This window comes from Centrocercus urophasianus, unplaced genomic scaffold (genome assembly GCF_019232065.1).
Source record: "Centrocercus urophasianus isolate 14NV4802_14NV808 unplaced genomic scaffold, USGS_Curo_1.0 seq_13, whole genome shotgun sequence".
NCBI lineage: Eukaryota > Metazoa > Chordata > Aves > Galliformes > Phasianidae > Centrocercus > Centrocercus urophasianus.
This window is the reverse complement of record NW_024884475.1, coordinates 2,175,438-2,197,019: the sequence shown is the minus strand read 5'-3', so window position 1 is coordinate 2,197,019 and position 21,582 is coordinate 2,175,438. Positions and strand designations below refer to the sequence as shown.

At 46.3% G+C, this 21,582-nt stretch overlaps 1 protein-coding gene and 1 long non-coding RNA gene across 3 annotated transcripts in view; one reads left to right on the top strand and one right to left on the bottom strand.

Annotated features, from left to right (window-relative positions):
• LOC122157324 overlaps positions 1-4,445 on the top strand; it is a 51,380-nt gene extending 46,935 nt beyond the window's left edge. Inside the window, exon 4 of the long non-coding RNA XR_006167857.1 lies at positions 1,399-4,445. This is a non-coding gene — a long non-coding RNA (uncharacterized LOC122157324). The remainder of the gene's footprint in view (positions 1-1,398) is intronic.
• Positions 1-21,374, bottom strand: part of SMOX (spermine oxidase) — a 53,958-nt gene extending 32,584 nt beyond the window's left edge. The window contains exon 1 of one of the 2 annotated variants that reach the window (XM_042812912.1): positions 21,332-21,374. The gene's annotated coding sequence lies outside the window, so the exon portion shown is untranslated. Of the gene's footprint in view, positions 1-12,729; positions 12,810-21,331 lie in introns of those variants that run through there. The other variant, XM_042812911.1, reaches the window with a different exon arrangement.
• Positions 21,375-21,582: the final 208 nt, after the last annotated feature.

Below are 21,582 nucleotides of genomic sequence, written 5' to 3'. Positions count from 1 at the left end.
GGCAAGAAGAAATTGTCATCTCTAAATTTAGCACACACTTCAGCTATTGTGTGATGCTTCAGAAGCAACAGAGACATAAAGTCGAGTTTGTAGGAGATGCATTTAAACTCGACTGAGAGCTCCTCACACTGAGCAAAGTCTTTTCTGAACTGCCTTCCTGTTTGGACAATTGGATCCACTTCATTTTTTCCACAACCATGAGGGTCTGTCCTGCAGTGAATGGATGGGGGTTTTTTTTTGCTTTTTTTTTTTTTTTCTTTCCTGGGATAACTTCCAGGTTAAAGAGAAAGGATTTACACTTGAATGAAACATAAGCTCTGTCTTTGGAAAATTTGTTTTGAAAACTTGGGAAGGAAGCAAAGCCTCCTCCGTTTCAAAAGGGACTCAATTAACATTCTCCAACAAATCTTCCTATAGAAAGAAAAGTACTCACTGGGGTACATGTGATCTGAAAGTTTTTCTCCCTGCTCACAATGTCCCTTTCTGAAATAGAGGCCACTGTTGTCGAGGATCTTTGCACAGCTTTCCAAAGAACTGCCCACCACAGCCCTTGACTCCAGACGTACAATGTTCTATGATCTAGGCTCAGAAACTTGAAATACTACCTTAACAGGGAGAGCTTGGGGGCCATGGTTTTAGTGGGCATGGTGGTGATGGGTCGATGGTTGGATTTGATCACCTTAATGCTTTTTTCCAATCTTAATGATTCTGTGGTTCTAATGAAGACCTGGGCTGGTGCACCCTCTCCCTGAGCACCGTGGATCCCTCTGCAGCAAGAAGGCTGGTCAAGACAGTTGTCAGCCACAAGAACTAAGCATCATCACACATCTCACCACCTCATCTCCCTGAAAACATACATGTCTGGGTTTGGTTCCAAAAGGCTTTGCAAAAAAAAAATAATAATAATAAAGACACTAATGACCAACTGAGAAGGTATTCTCCTTTGGAGGCATGTGGGTTTGATTTGCAGCAGGTGGTGGTCAGACAGGACCCCCATAGTGGTCCTGACAAACAGCTCTGAAAGCACTAAGGCATGTCTCAATAATGCCAACACAGGAGGAGGAAAACAGCCTATGCCATTATTTGTTTCAAGCTAAAACTAGAGGGAAAATAAGGTCATTGATGATTTAATATCTAGTTTCATGTCTGAATTCCTTTATGCCCTGCATATGACAGAATATTCTTCACCCTTTAATAAGTGTAGGCTGAAGTCAAGCCCAACTCAAAGTTGATGACAGATTGAGTATAGGAGTTTAACACGATAAACAGCAGATCAGGATGAGAGAGAAGAGTATTATTACTGTATATTGCTACAGAAAGTATGCAGCCTCCACCTTAATGCTTTAGGGAGACTGTCCTTAACAGACCACACTAATTCATTTCTTCTGTGTGCCTCAGAATGAATTCTGGCCCAGACATGAAGCAACAGGAGGGAACTTACCTGCAACTCAGCCAGACTGCAGTGAAGACAAGGACACAGCCTGTCTCCAGAGGTCTCCAAGCTATTTAGATGCTTGGATGTGAATTACTCTCCGGAAAAAAGATCCTTTTCCCTGCTGACCACGCTCTTAATCCAGGCACTAAATTAACTGTGGATAAGCATCAAACCCCTCTGCACTCAACAGCTACTCCCTACTCCATCCAAAATAAAGTGATGGCTTGGGAGTTTGCCTACACATAAAAGGACCAGAACAGTTACCCTACAATCTTTTCCCTTCATTCAAAATAAAAGAAAATCTGAAGACACACGCTAGGTAAGGCAAGCACTCTGGAAATGAAGAGCCCTCAGCACCTCACGCAAGACACAAAGCCTTAAGTTGGGCTTAACTTGAGCCTTATGTCAGAACCTTCTTTCTAAGACAACCTAGGAAACATTTGGCTAGAGCGTGTTTCATTGACCCCATCACATTCCTTTGGGGAAGGATCCCCCATTGGGAGATGCAGTTCTTCCACCCAGAAATACGTCCCTTGGGAAACATGCTCTCCCACAATAAGAGGCGGTGACAAGCAATGAAATGTGCTCATACTTGCACTGTAAAGAAGCTGGCTGCTGGGAAAATCTAAACACACCTCTTCCACAAGAGTCCAACAGTTTCAATTACAGCTTTCAAGACAGCCAACCCACTTTCAAAACTGATAAATTGAGCAAATATACTTTCTCTGAAGGAAAGGGAAGTGTATTTCCATCATCACAGCACCTTCCTTCCATTTATAGAATGGGTCATGCCAATCCCCGTGAAAGCTTTCCGATCCTGTCAACCCTGCATCTTCTTCAAGCACTGGAAGAAGCTTTAGGACCAGCTAACGTGAGCAAAGTCTGAAAGCATCCCAGCTCTCTGCTCTGGGACCCAAATTCCAACCTAAATGCTGTAAACGCACCAAGCCTGAACCCATAAAGCTCCAGGAAATGAAGTGATGGGGACAGAGGGCTGCATTTACACTGCTGCTCACAGTCCAGCTTCTCATGTCCATTTGTCACCAAGCACAACTTCCCCTCCCTGCTCAAAGCAGATTAAGCTTAATATACTTATGTAGTTGTGAAGTGCACTGTCTATTATCCAATTAGACAGCTAACGAGATCTGAGTAACAGCACGTAGGCAAAGATAACAGTTGGCTGATAGATGGGACAGATTAGACATGTTCTTTATTTTTCCAGCCCTTGCAGAAAGAGGGTTGGGATTCGTTCAAAGGCTGCTTTGAAGACTGGATCCAGGTAATTGTTTTATTTTGTTTCGGACCCATAAACACATCATGATTGTTTCCTCTTGATCTCCCGGAGCTGCGATATGGGCACTGTCCTGTTATGAAAGTCCTGATAAATCTGGAATGGTTCCCACAATTGAACTTTCAGTGGGTGCATCTCATCAGCTTCTGTCTTCAAAAACAGCCTATGAGCAATGAAGGATATATACATCAGCAGGAAAATAAGTGCAGAAGTGATAAGGATATTCCAATATGCAATCTTTATTCACTCTTATGCTGTTCCATGTCACATTCCCATAAGATCCAGCTAAGAAAACATGATCTAGATGTAATCATCATAAGATGGCTGCTTGACAACATATTTCTTGCAGCATAATTATCAAGAGTTTGCTATCTCACTGGGTTTTGCACAGGCACAAGAGCCACGCAATATTTTCATCACCAATCTGGATGATTGTCTGGAATGTATGGACTTAAAACCAAGAGATGATTGAAAGCTGGGAGGATGTACAAGCACTATGGGGTACAGGTTCCAGTTTCTAAATTTGAAATGTTGGCCCAACATCAACAAGAAGAAATACTTACGAAAGAGAAATCACAGGTAGAAATACAAAAATGGGGAGACTTCCAACACAGCAAGACTACAGGAAAGGCTCTTCCATTTTAGAGAGTCAGAGTACAATAGCAAGGCAATGTTCCACCTTTGCATCAGGGCAAACTCTAGCCTGCAGTGTTAAAGAGATCCTAGAGACACTTAGCCTATCCCCATAGATAGAAAGATGCAGATGCTATGGGAAGAATAGAAGGTGGTGAACATTTGTTTGGAGAATTGAGGTCAAAGGGTAACCAACAGACTGAAGTATTAACGGGCATCCTCTGAGGAATGGTGCTCCTCAGAAACAGCCAGCACTCACACTAACACTGTCCATTCTTGACCTGAATGATGGAGCACGTTCAAGGACTGCATCATGCTGGGAGGGCAGGACTGCCCAGCAAGCTGGAAGAAAGCTCATGAAACTGAAAAATACCAGTGTGAAGTCCTGCACCTGAGACAAAGAAAACACACCATCAACACACACTGGGGACTTATTGGCTCTTCACTAAGGCTCATGGGCATTCTGGCAGACAGTGAAGTGAATAGGAATTAACAGAGTGCCCCTGCAGCAATGAAAGCCAGGCACACACTGGGCTGTACTGGGAATGGCAATAGCCAGGAGCTTAGGGACACAGTTCCTCTCTTTGGAGGATACACTCGGAGCACAGTCATTCCCCAAGAAGGCACTGACAAACTCAGTGATGTTCTGATCACTGGAATACATAAAGTAAGAGATGAGCATGAGGGAGATGGGCTTGTTTAAACTGGAAAAGAAATGGGAGCTAAGGAGGGATCTTCACCTGCCTAACTGGGGGTTACAGAGAAGGTGGAGACTTTATGACACACAGCAAAAAGAGACAAGTTGCACATTTTGCAGCAAGGGATATCCTGATCACATAAGATTTGAATACTCTTCACCATGAGAGCATTAAGCACAACACTAACTTGCCATGCTTGACAGAAATGGTCCAAAACTGGATAGGTGAAGGTCAGAAGCAACTCACCTTTGCATTGGGACTTGCTTGGAGCAACAGGTTGGATTAGAGAGCTCTAGAGATCCTATCCTACCTAAGATACTCTAACAGTACTCCTAGCAGTTCTAACAAAATCATCATGAAGAAACGCTGAACACAAGATTTTGCACAACAGCCTACAGCACTGTATACACCTGCTCAGTGTTAACAAGTGCTTTAGACTCAAAAGCTGTCAATAAAATACTTTCCACATGACTGAAGTTCCCTTCATCTGTAATTAAGGGAGGAAAAAAGAAAGCAAGCAGTAGGGCTGTCACTGCTATTTGAAACTGAACATGAGACACTGGAGACTCACGTTATACGTGTTATCACAGAAAAGCTCTGCAAGAAAACTAAGGAGAGTTCAAAAAAGAAAGAAAAAAAAAAAGATATGCACTAATAATTTAAGCAAACAAAACCCAGACTGCTCCTCCCTATCTGCTCTGTCTACCACAATAAACATGAGTTGATGCCAGGAAGGATTTCAGACCTGTACAAACCAGCCTTCACTGTGGAGCCGAGTCTTCCTTTGTCTTAGGGTGAAGACTCCCTCTATGCAGACATACCTTTCTCACAGGCTTCCTACTGTCTCCCACTGAAAGGTGCAAGAGGTGTTAATAGGTAGATTGAAAATGCCTACAACAACCTACAGAGGAAAGTTATTCCAACTCCCCCCCTTTAAGAAAAGCACTCCAGAAAGTGAAGCCCTCTGTCACAGTTCAAATGAAACTGCTGCCTTCCTCTGAGTATCCTGCAAAACAAAGCCTACAAAACCTGAAAAAATAAATACAGCCACAGCATAGAGCAAGGCTAATAACTGCAAACTGAGGTGTTTCATGCAACGTGGACATCCATCCACCTGTAAGCAGCAAGAGCCAAATTCACCCAGAAAGGCCACATAGCCCTCTGATGTGTGATGGAGCCAGACAACAGCTGTTTGGAATCATTTTCCTAGCCCTGCAATTACCAAGCAACAATCACTTTCAAGGAAATGTCTGATCACTGCTTTAAGGCAATCTGATACGTCAACCAGTTTACCTTAGCAAGTAATGTTCTAATGCTTACCCACTGTATTTTCTGTCACAGTTTATGTTTGAGTACTCTCCGAAAGATCTGCACAGCCACACTTGAACAGTTTTGCAGACACAAGGATAACCTTATCCTACACAGAAACAGAGACAGTGCCTACAAAATGAGAAGTACACAGTGTGACCACTGCAAAAGGTCACTCATAAAGCACAGCAGGAGCTCAGATCAGGGGAGTAACATTGCCCAAAGTGCAGCCCAGCTCACCATGGGGAAAGCCTTGGTGATAGCAGCTGGCAAGGACCTTCCTCGTCCAGCTCTGGAATAGCTGGTGAAGATCCTGGGGACCTTTTCCTTGGGGAAGAGGCAGCACTTGAGCTAGAAAAGCCTGTGCTTTTTCTTTTTTCCCCCTTTAATAGTGAGCAGAGGCACAAACCCATCATGAAGCCTTTCATGACAAAACATGTTATCTGTGCAGATGGCAGAAAGAAAACAAACACATCCAACATGCCCCAAAGTCTCCATATGAGCATCATATGTTGTCTGTCAGCTCCATGTAGGGTCGTGCCAGAGGCACACTGCAGTCCAAGGCAGTCTCAACCCAGCTGCAGCTGTGGCCTATGCACAAAGCCTGCAGAGAGGGAACTTAACTCCTTTTGTACAATAACAAAAGGGCAAGAGGTCAGCAATTCTCAACTGCAGCAACAGAAATCCAAGTCAGAAACTAGGAAAATCTTGCTAATGCTAAGAACAACACAAGAACTTCGAAGGATCACCCAGGAAGAATGGGGAAAACCCATCACTAGGGGCTTTTAAGGACTGGACAAACATCTGCTGGGAAAGTTTGGATAGATGTGACCCAGCCTTGGGGCAGAAGGTCAGATCAGACAACTTGCTAAGGCCCCTTTTGGCCCTCTGGTGAGTCGGTGTTATTTCCTAGCACTTTGCTTCCTTCACACTCCACCCTGCAGTCAGAAGAGCTCTCTTTTTTCCTCAGATCTTCTTCTGTTCCTCCCTGGAATATTTTCATGCATAAATATCTTCAGGACTGGATCCCTTTCATGTTCTGAGAAGCTCGGAGCAAAATGCCTGTGAGTCTAACAACAAAAAGACCTTACAGATCATTCTGCTTAGTGTTACAGACTGCTCTCCTATCCAGCACAGCTTGTCCACAGTAAGCCTGTGGAAAATCCCACCTGCACCAACTCTTCATGCAGAAATACCTAGCTTGTATCTCATCCCCAAGTTGTACAACCTTCAGTGCTTCCTACCAGCTTAACCCTGGCAGTCAGCAATTGAGAACAAAGCTGACTTTACTCTGGACCCCCTGCAGGGCAATAGAACCACACAATTCAAGAACTTATCCCATGGGAATCAGAAGGCAAAAAAAGCGATGATCCAGTCCTTAACCCTAAAGCCCACTGTGTAACACTCAGCCTCTTATCAGAGTGCCTCTATCAGAGACACCAGATGCCATTGTATAACTACAGCAATAGTGTGAGCTCCCCGTGACAATAAAGAGGATTTATTTTGGCATATGATACTACTGGAAGCACTGTGCTTCTGCAAGTGTTAATTAATGGCACATAGCATTGCATGAGATCAGACAACCCAAGCAGCAGACTGCAAACTTAAAGTCTGGGAGTTCTAACCTTTATCTCAGGGTTAGAGCTGGAACTACCAACTTCAGCAGCAAGAAGGACTTATGAGCCTTTGATTCCTCATGTGCCTTATACAGCTCTTCCAGCTCATCCCTGGAAACACGAAGCCAGCTCACAGTCCTGCCTGTCTGTGGAAGCAAGCAGGGAGTGTGAGAATAAGATGTGGTCAGAGGCAAAGACATCCACTCCAATTTGTGTGCACACGTGCGACAGCACATGAAGGCACAGTTTTCCAATGTCAGGAGAATCATCCAAGTTTGATGTCATTAAGGACAGCCCTGCTCTTTCACCAGCAGTGAGAGCCATAGGGTGAGCAAGGGATAAGTCCCAACTGAAAAACGACCCTATAAAAATAAGTAACGATCTGCTGACAGGGATTGGGAGCCCAGATCAGGATCTCTTGGCCACCAGCAGATAAGCAAGAATAGGACCAACCTCTACACCAGCAGCAGTGCCTTAAACTGCCATCTGTCAGCTGTGGCACTGCGTCCCGATGGGATTGGAAAGAGCTCACACAAGAGAGGAAGCAAGCAGACAGACAGCACAGTGAAAATAGCTTGACGTCGTTTCACTGCTGAAACCACTGCCCTGCCAAAGGAGACTCCTTCCAGCAGCCCAGACTTTCTGAAAGGGTCTGTGGCTCTCAGGATTTCAACCAAAGGGTTACCAGACACGTTAACGACGCGTGTCTTCCTGGCAGCATCCGCTGGGATCATAACTGCGACTGATTCCAAAAAAAGTATTGCTTGAGAAAGAAATCTGGAGATCAAAGCAAGAGGTTACACCTACATCCTGGAACATGCATGCTTATGGGACAGAAGAATTTTAAATTCAGCTTCAGAATAAACGTCTGTTTGTCCAACAGAAACATGAGGTTAGCATGCAGTTGTATCTTACACCTGTACAAGATCTTCTGGAGAAGAAGCTGAGTGTTCCAGCATTCCCCACCTGCTCTGAAACAGGAATTAAACTGAACCAAGGCGTTACAAAAGCAAAGAGCACTCTTCTTTCCCATGCAACAGCCAGCATAGGAATAAGCCAGCACTACTGCCAACCTCAGTGCAAGGCATTTTCTGGATACCTAAACTACAAGGTAGCTTGAGTTGATGTTTCACAACAGAAATGATCCAAAGCAAAGCTTTTATTTCCCCTCCTCCAAGTGTGCAAACATCATCATATCCCATCCAATATCTGAGTCATTCCAAGCATGCCAGCAACCTACGCTGCTAAATGCCATTCAGCTAAATCTGGAGAGCACACTTGAAATAAAAATCAGAAAACCAACACACGGTATGCAGAATAATGAGCTACGCAGAAAAGAGTAAATAACCATCCATTGTTCAGAGCTGATCTACCTTTATTTAGTTCTCTACTTCGACGGTCAGGAAAGCAAATATTTTATTATTTATTACAGGGTAGTTCCTGCCTTTGAACTCGCGGATTTTAACAAAATTCTCAAGCCACTATAAAGATTTTGCAGCCCTTGAAAGATCTGTTGGATAGAAGATATGAGTGATCAAAACCAAAGACTCCCCACAAACTGAAATGAGCCTTGTTTACATTCAGTGCAGCTCCCTGGACATTGAAATGCTCACTGCAACCTCTGTTCTGCCCCCTATCTGCTCCGTGGCCTCCAGCTCTCTCCATCTGACCTCCTCAGAAGTGAGATAAAAATTGTCCCCGAGGACGATGTGGAAACAGGCTCTGCAGATGGAACACTCAACAACCAAAGCTCTGTACAGCACCACTCCAAGGCTGCAAAATCTGTTTCCCTCAAACCCACCGAGTTCCCAGACACTGTAATTCTGAGCTATCTGAAAGCACTAACCATAGGAGTGTTGTTTCACTGAGACTTGCAGAAAACTTTAAATGATGGCACAGTCACACTCTGAAATAGCTCAGAGACCAAACTCCAGTGTGAAAAGCAAGGGATGTTATCCCCTGCTGTAAGGTTTTACTAGTATCTCATTATCTGCAGAGCAACCCAGGCCTTTCTCAGCCACACAACACTCCCTGCCGCATCCATCCTTACAACCAGCATGCCATAAGGATGCAATATGCACACACACATTGTGCTGATGTGATAGGCATGCTCTGATCAGTGCCATTAAATCCACAAAAGCACACATTTCACATCACTCCAGCGATGATATCTTACTTCAGAAAAGACAATTGCATGCTTTAAATTAAACCTCCAGAGAACCATAGAATCATTAAGGTTGGAAAAGAGCTCTAAGATCACCAAGTCCAACCCCAACCCACATCAACCCATCCCCATTAACCATGCCCCTCAGTGCCACATCTCCACAGTTCTTGAACATCTCCAGGGACAGTAACTCCACCATCACCCTGGGCAATGCCCACTCCAATGCCCAACCACTTTTCTGAGAAGTAATGTTTCCTAATATTCAGTCTGAAACTCCCCTGACACAACTTAAAGCCATCACCTCTCACCCTACTGCTGCTAGGTGGGAGAAGAGGCCAACCCCTACCTTGCTTCAACCTCCTTTCAGGGGGTTGTAGAGCGTAATAAGGTCTCTCCTGAGCCTTCTCCAGGCTGACCCATCCAAGTACCCTAAGCCACTCCCCAAACTTGAGCTCCAGACCCCTCACAGCTCCACTACCCTTCTCTGGACACCCTCCAGGGCCTCAACATCTGCCTGGTAGTGAGCAGACCAAAACAGAACGCAACACTCAAGATGCAGCCTCACCAGTGCCACTACAGAGGGACGATCACCTCCCTGCTGCTGCTGGCTGCTCTACTGCTGGTACAAGACAGGATGGCTCTGGTCTTCTTGGCCATCTGGGCACACAGCTGCCCAGAGACTTTATTACAGTGTACCCAGACTCACAGAAAGAGTACAAATGGGAGTTGAAGCATACAGGTTCCACAAAATACAACTGAGATACAGAGGGGCTCGAGCTCAGGTTTGTACAAAGCCATTCATCAGACTGCTCATCCCATGTTGCACCAACTGGCTCACAATGGGGGGCTGTCACTCTTCTGTGACTGCTGTGCTACAGTCATCCCTGCACCAGAGCAGGGCAGAACCCTTAAGACAGATGGTTTAGACACTGTTAGGAAATAAGAGTTCAAGTTTGTTCCCCACCCACTTCATTTCCAAGAGGTAATTTTTGTACTTCTTCATTATTTACCACTTTGACACAACTTTTTAGCTCATCAGCAGAAGCAAAAAATCTCAGTTATTTAATTTCCATAGACCTGACTTCATGAACTTCTAAAGAGAACTGATGCTTGTAGCCACTGGGAATGGCATTTCTACATTTTTTCCATTTTCTGGTCTGTTAATTATGGTTACTAAGAGAAGGAGACAGAAGTTAGAGTTGTGAAATACTGTACTTTAATATTAGTCAAAGAAAGAGAGAAAATAACTTCAAGTTCCTTTTGGTATAATCCAATCACACAAACTAAATAAAGCTATGTTGATCAGAAGTCAGCATCGCCATTCTCCTCAGACCTTCATTTGGGCCAGCAGAAAACTGATGGAAAGTGTTAGACTTCATTAGTAGAGATTATTAATTTATTATATTATTTATACTTATTAATAATTAACTAATTAATATTATTTATTAAAAAAATACGAAGCGATATAAACCAAGTGCTGGGGTTTAGAGGACAGGCAGCTCTACTCCTGCAGCAAGCAGTAGAAAAACATCAAGTGTAGAAATATCCGTCCTTCAGAGGTAGAGATGGGGAGGAATCTTTTGCAGATGGAGAACTGCAAAAAACCCGAATCATCCTACTTGTCTGAGGTAGTGATCAGTGCAAGAGCAGGACTCACATCTTTTAGACCAAAGGGTAAACACTCACTGTCATAGACTCATAAAATGGCCTGGGTTGAAAAGGACCACAATGATCACCTGGTTTCAACCCCCTGCTATGTGCAGGGTCACCAACCAGCAGACCAGGCTGCCCAGAGCCACATCCAGCCTGGCCTTGAATGCCTGCAGGGATGGGGCATCCACAGCCTCCTTGGGCAACCTGTTCCAGTGCCTCACCACCCTTTGTGTGAAAATCTTCCTCTTTCTATCTAACCTAAACCTCCTCTCTACCTGAGCTTCTCCATGCCCATCGAACTGAGTGATGTTCCCCCATGCAGGAGAAGACATGCTTAAAAAAAAAAACAAACACCACAGGTAGAATCATAGAGCCATAGAATGGCTTGGGTTGGAAGGGATCTTAGAGATCATCCAGTTTCAAGATGATCCAGTTAATTGATGCAGTTTGGTGGGATAGACACAATATATTTCTGGGGGGAAAAGTAGGGCCTTGCAAGTGAAAACTACAGAGGGTTATCCAAGACTGCAGAAGAGAGCAGGACACAGGCTCCCAGGACACGGGCTGGATGTCTGTGGAAAGCAATTGCACTGAACAGTACAGCTCAAGAGCAGCAGCTCTGCTGAGCCCAATGGGAAGAACTACCGATGACAACAGCACCCAAAAGCAGCCAGCATTTTCAGGACTTAAAAGAGACAGATCTCCAGACTAGTTCCACACATATAATTTGGCCAAAATACCAGTGAGTAGCTCCTCCAAGCCCAAAGATGCCCACGTCAACATTGGAGTAGCTCTGCTACAATCCAGGAACTGAGTCAGAACAAAGAATCCTTTTGCCAATACTCATCTGTGCGTTTCCCAGCCCAGTTCCCCACTCCACAAAGGGCAGAGCAAGGGGACAAGGAAAATCAGTTCTGCTTATAAGAGGCAACACCAGCTGAAGCTATGGACTTTGCCACTCATAGAAAAACAACATACATCTGTCCCACAGGAGCACCACGAAAGATTAGCTCAATCGTTCAGCTAACAATCCGAAAAGGGAAAAGGACCCAGGAGAGCACAACGTTATCGCTGAGTCAACAGAACAACATTTGTAGAAGGCTGAAAACATTCTTACACAAGGCAAGGCAGCACTGGTGAGCTGAGTTCACATCCTCCACTAAACCAGTCCGGTAAGTCCAGGAATAATCACGTACCCGTGTCCGACAGGCTGAGGGAAAAGTGGATCAGTGGGGTGAGCTGAGGACAGGGCACGGCTGTGTGCGGGGTAGCAGGGTGGACGTGGAGCTGATACATATGGTTTCACTTTGATGTAAAGTTTGCATGTGCATCTCATATATCAGGGCAATTACAGCTGGCTCAGTGCTGCCTTTATGTTGGACTTTAAGCTGGATCCGAGACCGCACGCCTACAGAGCGCGGAAAGGGGTTTGTAGGGGCGCTCAGACAGCTGAGATCAAGCTTGCTCAGAAGCCTGGCTTGGAGGTTTGCTACCTCGCAACCTGCAATTCCTGAACCGACGATGGAAACAACGCAGCGACTCGGAGGAGTCCAACGGATGAGACCGCAAGGTCCCAAGGCGCAGCCAAGAGCCGTGACAGCACCGACATCGACACAGCGCAGCAACACAAACACCGAGAAACACGTGAACCCTGCCCTGAGGGGATGCTGCACCTCAGCCCGAGCCTCGCACACCCGCAGCCGCCCCACAGCAGCAGCGCGGCTCCCAGCGCGGCGGAGGCAACGGAGCGAGGCGGCTGCCCTCACGCCCCTCGCTGCCACCTCAGCGCCGGCTCTCTCCCTCCGTCCCCGGAGGCCCGCAGGTGGCCGATCCACCTCGTCGGTCCGTCAGGACTTTGCGGAGGGCCCCTTCTCCGAGCCCTCCGAGAGAAGCGGGAGCAGCGCGGAGCTGCAGCCCGGCAGGAGCGGTACCTCTCTCTGCGGTGCCGGAGGGGACGGGGCTCTCGCCGCCCGCCCGCTTCGCCTCGCTCCCCGCGTCTCGCTGCTCCCGGCCCGGCTGCGGCGGCGACTCCTGGCAGTGCGAGGAGAGAACCAGCGCCGGCCTGTTTACAGCCGCCTCCCCTTCGGTCCGCCCCGGCCCCGCCTCGAGGTTTCCCCCCCGCTCCTCCTCCTTCTCCGCCTCCTCAGCGCCGCCCGCCCCGAGGGGCCCGAGGGGAGCTGGGGTGAGGCGTCCTCGTGCTCCGTCACCCAGCGCTGGAGGGTCACCCCAGCTTACCACAGAATCGTAAAGGTTGGAAAAGAGCTGTAGGATCGCCCGACCCATCCCACCGTGCCCACTGACCGCGTCCCTCGGTGCCACATCGCCACGGTTCTTCAACGCCTCCGTGGACGGTGACCTCACCAGTCCCTGGGCAGATTGGACCTTCAAGGGCCATCTGTTCCCACTCCCTGCACTGAACAGGGACACCCACAGCTCCATCAGGTGCTCATAGACCCATTTTGCCTTACTTTGTTGTCTGCAGGGATGGAGCATTCACTGCCTCTCTGGGCGACCTGCTCCAGTCCCTCCTGCCAATCTGGAAGGCTTTCCTCATATCTTCCCAGTTATCCCCCATTATCATCCTCTAAAGGGCCATACTTCCACTTGGATAGCCCTTTCTATCTCATTCCTGCACAACAAGCAACTCAGAATGGAGACCTGAAACCCTTCTGACGCTTTCCTATCCACGATTCTAATTCTTACCATGATGCTCCAACCAAAGAGCATCCTTTAGCTCAGAGGAAAAACTCATTTCTGCAGCTTTCTGATGTTCAAAATACAGAACTGAGCCTGGAAACAAACACACCATACCTACAGTATTGTCCCAACTTGTTTGATCTATGTGACTTCCCATGAAAGCATCCAGCAACTTGCACAGGCCAAGGAAATTCACATCCTTCTCAATTGCAGCCTACAGCCAACCCTGTGCTGCAAATTGCTTTGAAAAGTCAAAGCCCTGGGTTTAATAAATCCTTGAGTACTTCTTTAGGACAGATCTGGGTAAAGAACTGCTCTGGGAAATACAGCGCTAACCCACAGTGCCTCTCAGAGATAGAATCCAGGCTGACTGTAGGATATACATTCAAACACTCCCCTCAGGGCACAAACCTTCACAGTACAGACATTTCCCAAAGGAAGGGAAAGCAAAAACCTCATTAGGGTTTAACGAGCCAGGAGAGCCCTGTAACAAAGCTCACCGTGGTGATGGGGCTTTCCTGCCTCTCAGATTGATGGCTGTCATGCCACTGCTGCAGGAGGCACAACTCCAAGCAGCAGCCCTATAAACAGCACATTTGATTATAGCCCTTCCCCCGAAAAGGTTTGTAACCAAGAATGGGTGAGAAATATCTAACACACAGAATGAGGATTTGTGGCAGAACAGAAGATGGAAGCAGTCGTGGATGCAAATTGCCCCCGAGCACAGCATTCAGCTGCCTGCCTGAGGTTCACACCTGCAACACTGGGGTGAGGTTGCTCAGCCAGCCAAAACACCTGGAGAAAACAAGAATAACACGGGATTTTGCTTTCCCAGCTTCAACCAGAGATTTTTTTCCATTTCTTCTATACAGTGGTTGGTTTTCTTTCAGATCTCACATTCTCGTGACTGCTCTTACCCCTGCTCTCATGTCTGGAATCGATCCCTGCAAGGCACCTTAAGCACCCAGATGCAGGAACCTTGCTTGTATTTGACAGCCAGTGTAGGACAACAGGCAGTTCATGGCCACACACTGCTTATATATGTTTTGAAATGTGGTTTCAGAGCCTGCAAGCCACGAGAATGATTGCCCCCAGCCAGCACACCCATGTCTGGGTGCTTTTGGATAAGAGCAGTGTTCTCATGCATGCCCTACAGCACAGGGTCTCCTACAGATGGAAGCAGAGCTTTGCAAATTAAAGTATTTCGGGGAAATGAGCCATATCCCTATTTTAACTGGCTATATCTGGAAAGAGAATTGGCAACGAGGTGGATTATGTTGGCTGGAAAGAGCAGCCTCTCCCACAGGACCGGACAGAGTCTAGGATGATGAGGAAATAGGGTCAGTTTTATGGTCCAGCTTGAAGTGCCTATCTGGAGGGGATGGAGAGGAAACCAGGATTTCCTCAGCATCTCATAGAGCAATACCTGCCCCTGGGGGGCCATCTCTAATCAGAGCCTTGTCTCTTTATAGCCAAAGAGAAGCCGCAGTGCAGAGCAGACTGGTGTTCCCTGTTCCCACGGAGAAGCTGACCCATGAGAGATGCTAGTCATCCAGCAGCTGGGAAAGCTGGTGAGCCAATTCCTACTGAATGGCACTTCTATTTCCTCCATAGCAAATAAATAACCATTCTCCAGGACTGCACTAGCTGTTAGCTCTCTTGGCTGCAATCAGAAGGATTTGAGCTAATCTAGAAAGCTCAGAGCAGTTGGGGTCCCCTGGGCTCTACTCTCATTTTCCAGTTTTATTCTGGCAGCAGAGCCCACCAACTCGAAAGCCCTGGTTCTGTTTGCAAGACGTTGTGAGGGTACATAGAAATGCAATTACCTGTGAGAAAGTAAAGCTAAATTGTTTAGTGCATTAAGAAAGAAGCCTTGACAGGTACAGCTGATGTTGGTGGCTTACTGAAGCAGCAGTTCCAATGGAATGGGATAAAATCCTCAAATAAGCACTACTTGTGCCTCTGAGATTAGCTCTTAGCTGGTGGTCTGTGAGCAGCTGGCTTTCAAAGCAAGCAGGGCATCTTTCCTGGGAAGAGCCCGTGGACCACAGGTTCATGAATGAAATTCAAAGTGAAAGAATAAAGTCCCTATAGTGTAACCAGTACGCTAGGGAGAAATACCTCCTTGTGCAACACAACTGAGGAGACTGCCAAGACATAATCCACATAAAGAAGGAAAAAGGTGTTGTCTGGAAGGTCTCGTTCTGTGTGGTTGTTTTTTGCACCACAGCAAGGCCTTCCAGTGATAGATGGAAATAGCCCGATCTCCTGTCCTTCCTCACACACACTTTCAAAAGGGAAAAGAGTGAAGCAAATTAGAATAGGTCATTGAATGATAGAATCATTAAGGTTGGAAAAGACCTTTAAAATCATCAAGTCCAACTGGCAACCCATCACCACTATGCCCACTAACCTTGTCCCCAGCCTCCAGGGATGGTGACTCCACCACTTCCCTGGGCAGCCTATTCCAATGCTGGACCATTCTTCCTAAGAAATTTATCCTAAAATCCAACCTCAACCTCCCCTGGGACAACTTAAGACCATTACCTCTCATTCTAATCATGATGGGCAAGAGGAGCATGGAAAGATACCTGTGCACTATATTAACCTGTTCTTTTGGGTTTGGTGGTGCTTGAGGTCTTGTCAGGGGAATCTGTTGGATTGATTAATGCTTTTTGTTCTGTCAAGCAAAGAGTTATCTGGTACAAACCACAGGGCATGATGCATGGGAGTGGTGAGGTGCTGGAACAGCTGTCCAGAGAGGCTGTGGATGCCCCGTCCCATCCCTGGAGGTGTTCAAGGCCTGTGGATGGGGCCCTGGGCAGCCTGGTCTGGTATTAAATGTGGAGGTTGGTGGCCCTGCACATGGCAGGAGGGCTGGAGCTTCGTGATCCTTGAGGTCCTTTCCAACCAAAGCCATTCTATGATTCTATGATTCTATTCTGTGTACTTGACAGACTGCCTACATTTGCTGTGAGATTCAGAGTAGACTTTAAGAGAATGACTCCATTACAAGCCAACAGTTAGGCACCTGCTTGTGCCTTCAGGGATCCACTTGTGCACTGACATCCTGCAGGACTCCCTCAGATTTAAATATAACTCAAAAGTAAATATACGTAGCATAGAACACGGCTTTTCTGATTTTCTTATCCAGGAATCGTTATCAGAAGGGCAGCTGGCTGCTGCTTTTGGCTCCAAGGCTCACTGCTCTGGATTGGGCAACACACAATGGCAGAGCAGTTTGTATTCTTCCAGTAATACATGAATTACAGTTTAGAAATGCCTGTGTTAAACAATTGCACTACAATTCTAAACAGTCTATCTGACTTTTCCATCCTCTCCATGGCTTATTTATTAGAGAGACACTAATCCACTCTACCTGTTCCCGACACAGCAGGCAAAGCAAACATACCGATAGGGCTCAGATATACTGCTTTGTTATCTTTCCATGAATAGATGCTATGGAATTTCCATGATTCATTCGCCCATTTCAGGGACAGTAGAATAATCAAACAAAAACCATACATTCCCAGGAGAAAAAGCAAAATCACATCCGGTACAGGAGAGAGAAACATTTGAAAGCAAATACAAAATCCCGCTAGAAGTCTTATCTGAAGAAAAAATACTGATCATAAAACACAATGGGGAAGAGCAAAGATCAAACGGTATCAGTTCTTGTGACTGTGTTTCCCCTGCTTCTTGCAAGCCCTTGATAATAAGTCAATAAAAGGTTTTACCGAGGCTACAAAGGGGATCTGAAAACCCTGCTGCTTCCCTTTGAGAGTATATTCAGGCTACAGGCAGTTTCAAAAGCTGCTTCACTTTGCTAAAAAGCCTTGTGACCTTCCAGTCATTCCAGCACAGCTATAGTAATTCATAGGAATGAATATTTATGATGTTTGCTATTCAGCCATCATTTGACAAGCTGCCTAGGTGACAAGGAGATCCATCACAAATATGGCAAACAAGATGGACAGAGAGTAGCCATGCAGCTCAGCTTTACAGTGAGAAACAAAACAAGGCCCTGGTAAGAAAATAACTCCTGGAATTCCTTATTCCCTTATAGGATGGTGATTTTCCAGAATGATACAGCTCAAGCTGTAACTTCTAATAACCTGAAAGCTGCTGGCTTGAATACTTTTCTACATGAATTTTTGGAAGGATGTAGCTGCTGAGATGAGACTGAACTGCTGACTTCTCTCCAAGCCCCATATGGTTTTGTACTCCTCTACTACATCCTTCTTACACTCTTTGTAGAGTCATAGATTCATTGAGTTGGAAGAGACCCTTTAAGGTCACCTGGTGCAACTCTGCTGCAGTGAACAGGGACAACTACAGCTCCATCAGCTTGTCCTGGCACTGTGCCTTCACGTGAAAGCAGTAGCAGAATCTCTACTCCACTTTGTCATCAGGACAGCATAGTTGATATGAAATTTGAAGCCCCTCAAGCTATTCTGACACGAAAAGTCTAAGAAGTGAAAATCTGTCAGACTTAAAGAGGGATGGGATTGAGTGTGGAAGTCAGGGAGGGGGAGGTTTTGCTGATGATAGCAATGCAGCACCTGCTTGGCATAGCAGGTAACAGAGGGAAGTGCAAGCAATAGCAACTGCAATGAAAACAGTGGGGGGGGGGGAGAGGAGGAAAAAAAAAGGCAAACCAGTCCTAAAAGTCACAGTTTTACTTCTTAGCTTTGAGCAGGAGACAGCAGGACTGCCACGTTTGGCTGATGTATCTGTTTGGATGTTCCCTCGTAAAGGTAGATATCTGCCAACACCAGCCAACAGCCTGCAGAGCCCTGCTGCCCTCATCGCCGTTTCCATCCCCACCTCTCCTTTTGCGTTCCGTTCTGGGCTCCGTGGTGCCTGCAGATGCCAGCCCACGGCGGCTTTCTCTGAGCAGAACGGCCCCGTTGTTCCGCAGTGCTGCGCTGTCTGCCTGTGCCTGCCTCGGCTGCTGGCCACATCGAGGTCACAGGGCGCTGGGACAGAGAGGGGCTTTGTCTGCTGCACATCTATGCTGCCAAGTGCAACGGGGCTGCCTGGTACTGTGCTTCCTAAAAATAGCTTGCCCTGCAGATAACCTGCAGCCTTTAAATCTCGATGATAAGCCTTCACGTCGCTTGTGCAACATCAGGAGTACAGGTTCTCCTCCTGGGGCAAAGAGAAATGCTTGGAAGAAATAGCCACAGAGCAGAACAGAGAAGCAATACAGCCTGCATACACCCATAGGGTGCAGAAGGAACTAGTGCTGAAGGGCTTGGGGAACGCAAGTGTATACCCTGCACCTGCATGCAGATATAATGGAATAGCTGCTGAGCCACTGTACAGAGTGCCTCCAGAAGACACAGCGTTGCTAGCCCCAAAAGTGGTCTGAAGGAACAATGATGCACCTAAATCATCTGGAAAAGCACTCCAGTTTGGCTCCTTCTTTTCGCAATGGTGTGTATTTTGGATAAAAAAGTACATCCAGATTGCATTTTACCCTTCCACGATTTGCAGCATAGCCATTTACTCTTTCACATTTTATTTTAATAACAGGGGAATCAAGTGAGCTCGACTGACAGGTTGGTTCCCAGGGAAACACAAGCAACTTATTTCTCTTCAATAGCAGGCACAAATGTTTCCTGTGTTAAACACAGGCAGCCTGCTGTGACATTCAGAGCTCTGGGATATTATATAAGGACACAGTGTGTGTGCATGGGGTGGGGAAGGAGGATGGTGTCAGCACCTGCAGAAAGGCATGCAGAGGTGGTGAGCTGCACCAGAAGGAATCTGGCCCCTAAATCAGATTGGGAAACAGGTCCTAGTTCCCAGCTGTGGGTCTGCTGGACTTCACCCACGAAACCTCAAGCAAATCTCTCTTCCAATCATTTGCCCACTGACCTCTTGAACCTCCCAATACCCACAGTAATCTTCAGCAAGCAGTTTGCAGCTCAGCCACCCATTGCGTGAGGACTCATCTCCTTTGGCTTTCCACATCCCACCAATGTAATCGCTGGCACCCAGCTTTTGTATGTGCTGTGACGCCCCATCCCTGGCACTCAGGATTTTCTAACCTCCCCGGTGTGCTCCCTCAGCATTTAAAACTGCATTCTGCTTTCACTCATCTCCCCCCACTTTGCTTTTGGCTTAAAATTAAATAAAGAAGAAAAAAAAAGAATAACAAGATAGTGAAATACAAGTTCAGCGTGCCAAATTTTCCAGGTGCCCAATGTCCTGTTACCGGGACACTGAAAAAACAGCCAACAAACATGGGCCTTTGTTCTGTCAGCTGGAAACCTCAGGTCATGCTGCACCCAGACACCACTGTGACAGAATCCTCAGGAGAAGGTGATGTACAGCTGAGCAAAGCACGACAGGGCAACGCTTTCATCTCTAAAAGGATACCCAAAGAGACTTGGATTTTTTTAATGGAATTTCTGGGTTGTTTGGGTTTTTGGGTTTTTTTTTTTTCAGTTTACCAAGGAACATTTTCAATGAAAAGGTCTCTGTCCACGCAAGTGACTCAGCCCAGCTCAACATCTGTGATTCATTGCCTTTGAGCGTGCCAGTGGTGCTTGGTGAACTGTGTGATGCAGGTCTCTTCCTCCCCCAAAACAGCCTTAATAAATGACATAGGCAATGTGAGATAGCCAATATGAGCACAGACAGCAGGTATCTGTCCCTTTTGGGTGCTTGCTCCCCATATCTCCCTTCCCAAGGCAGCTTGTTCTCTTCCATTCCATTTAGCTGCTGTCTGACTCCCACCACACATCTAGTTGGGCTGAATTTACCATCCAACCAAGCAATGAATTCACTCAGACACAGTCACTGTAGAATTCAAACCACTACCCTGAGCTTTCCATGAGCGTAAGAGAGAAAAAAAAACAAGGTTACCAAAAGGAAATTATGTGGGCCAAACATCCAAGGTGAATAATGAGCCTTCATGGAATTACTTGCTCATGGACACACATTCAGGTCATCTGTCCCAGCCAATCCCCAGTTGGAAACTTCTCTTATCAGGTCTTTTTGAAAAAATGAAATGAAAGACGAGATAGGAACTCAGGAACTCATTCCTCTTTTCTGCATTCAGGCCAAATACCCAAATAACCAGCATCTTTCAATGGCTTGATGTTCCATGTCCGTCTGAATCTTGCAGATACTTTCCAGAGAAGGAGAAAAATTGTCTCAAATGGAACAGTTGTGATCCCAAGCAATTTAAGCATAAATCTTTGAAGATAAGAATGACTAGTTGGTGGTCAGGTTGGATATTGGGAAAAAGTTCTTCTCTTAGAGAATGGTGATGTATTGGAACAGGCTGCCAGGGAGTTGGTGGAGTCACTGTCCCTGGAGGTGCTCCAGAACCGTGGAGGTGGCACTGGGGATGTGGTTAGTGAGCGTGGTGGGATGGGTTGGGTTTGGGTTTGGGGATCTTGGAGCACCTTTCCAACCTGTATGATACTATGGTTCTAAGTACAACAAGCCTAAAAATAATGGGTCTTTTTCATCTCTTACAACTGCCAATGTACTTAAAGGCCACTGTGAGATTCCTGCTGCCAGGACATTGAGCAAACCACGGACCTTACACAGGAAGGCTCTTAGTTCACACACACTTTTTTTCCTTTTCCACCCAGATAGAGCAATTAATCTCATTAGAGCCCACCTCTTAATGAAAGCCCAGCCTGTAGCCCAACAGTCCACAACCCACCACGACCCTGTACAAACACCATCAAATTTTCTTATTTCCTATCATCTGCTTTCCCCCTCTGCCACTCAGCCCTATTAACCTTCCACAGGGCCATGCAATACACAGAAGCAAAGCATTTTAAAAATCCAAAAAGATTTCATAGCTCCAACCTTTTCCATGTTGCAGACTACGGCCCCTCATGCCCGAGTTCCCTCCTGTAGAAACATACAGCTCACAGATGGGAGCAGGGCCCTTTAAGTCCTTTGTTGTGCTTGCACAAGTGGAAAACAGAGCCTATAAAAAAAAATCCCCTCCGTTTGCCAAGCTGTGTGTAGAGATTATGAATCATTAAATGGCAGCCACGTGTCAGCAAAAGTAGCAGGAAGTGTCTTGCGTTTGACCTTTATTTGTAATAGCAAGA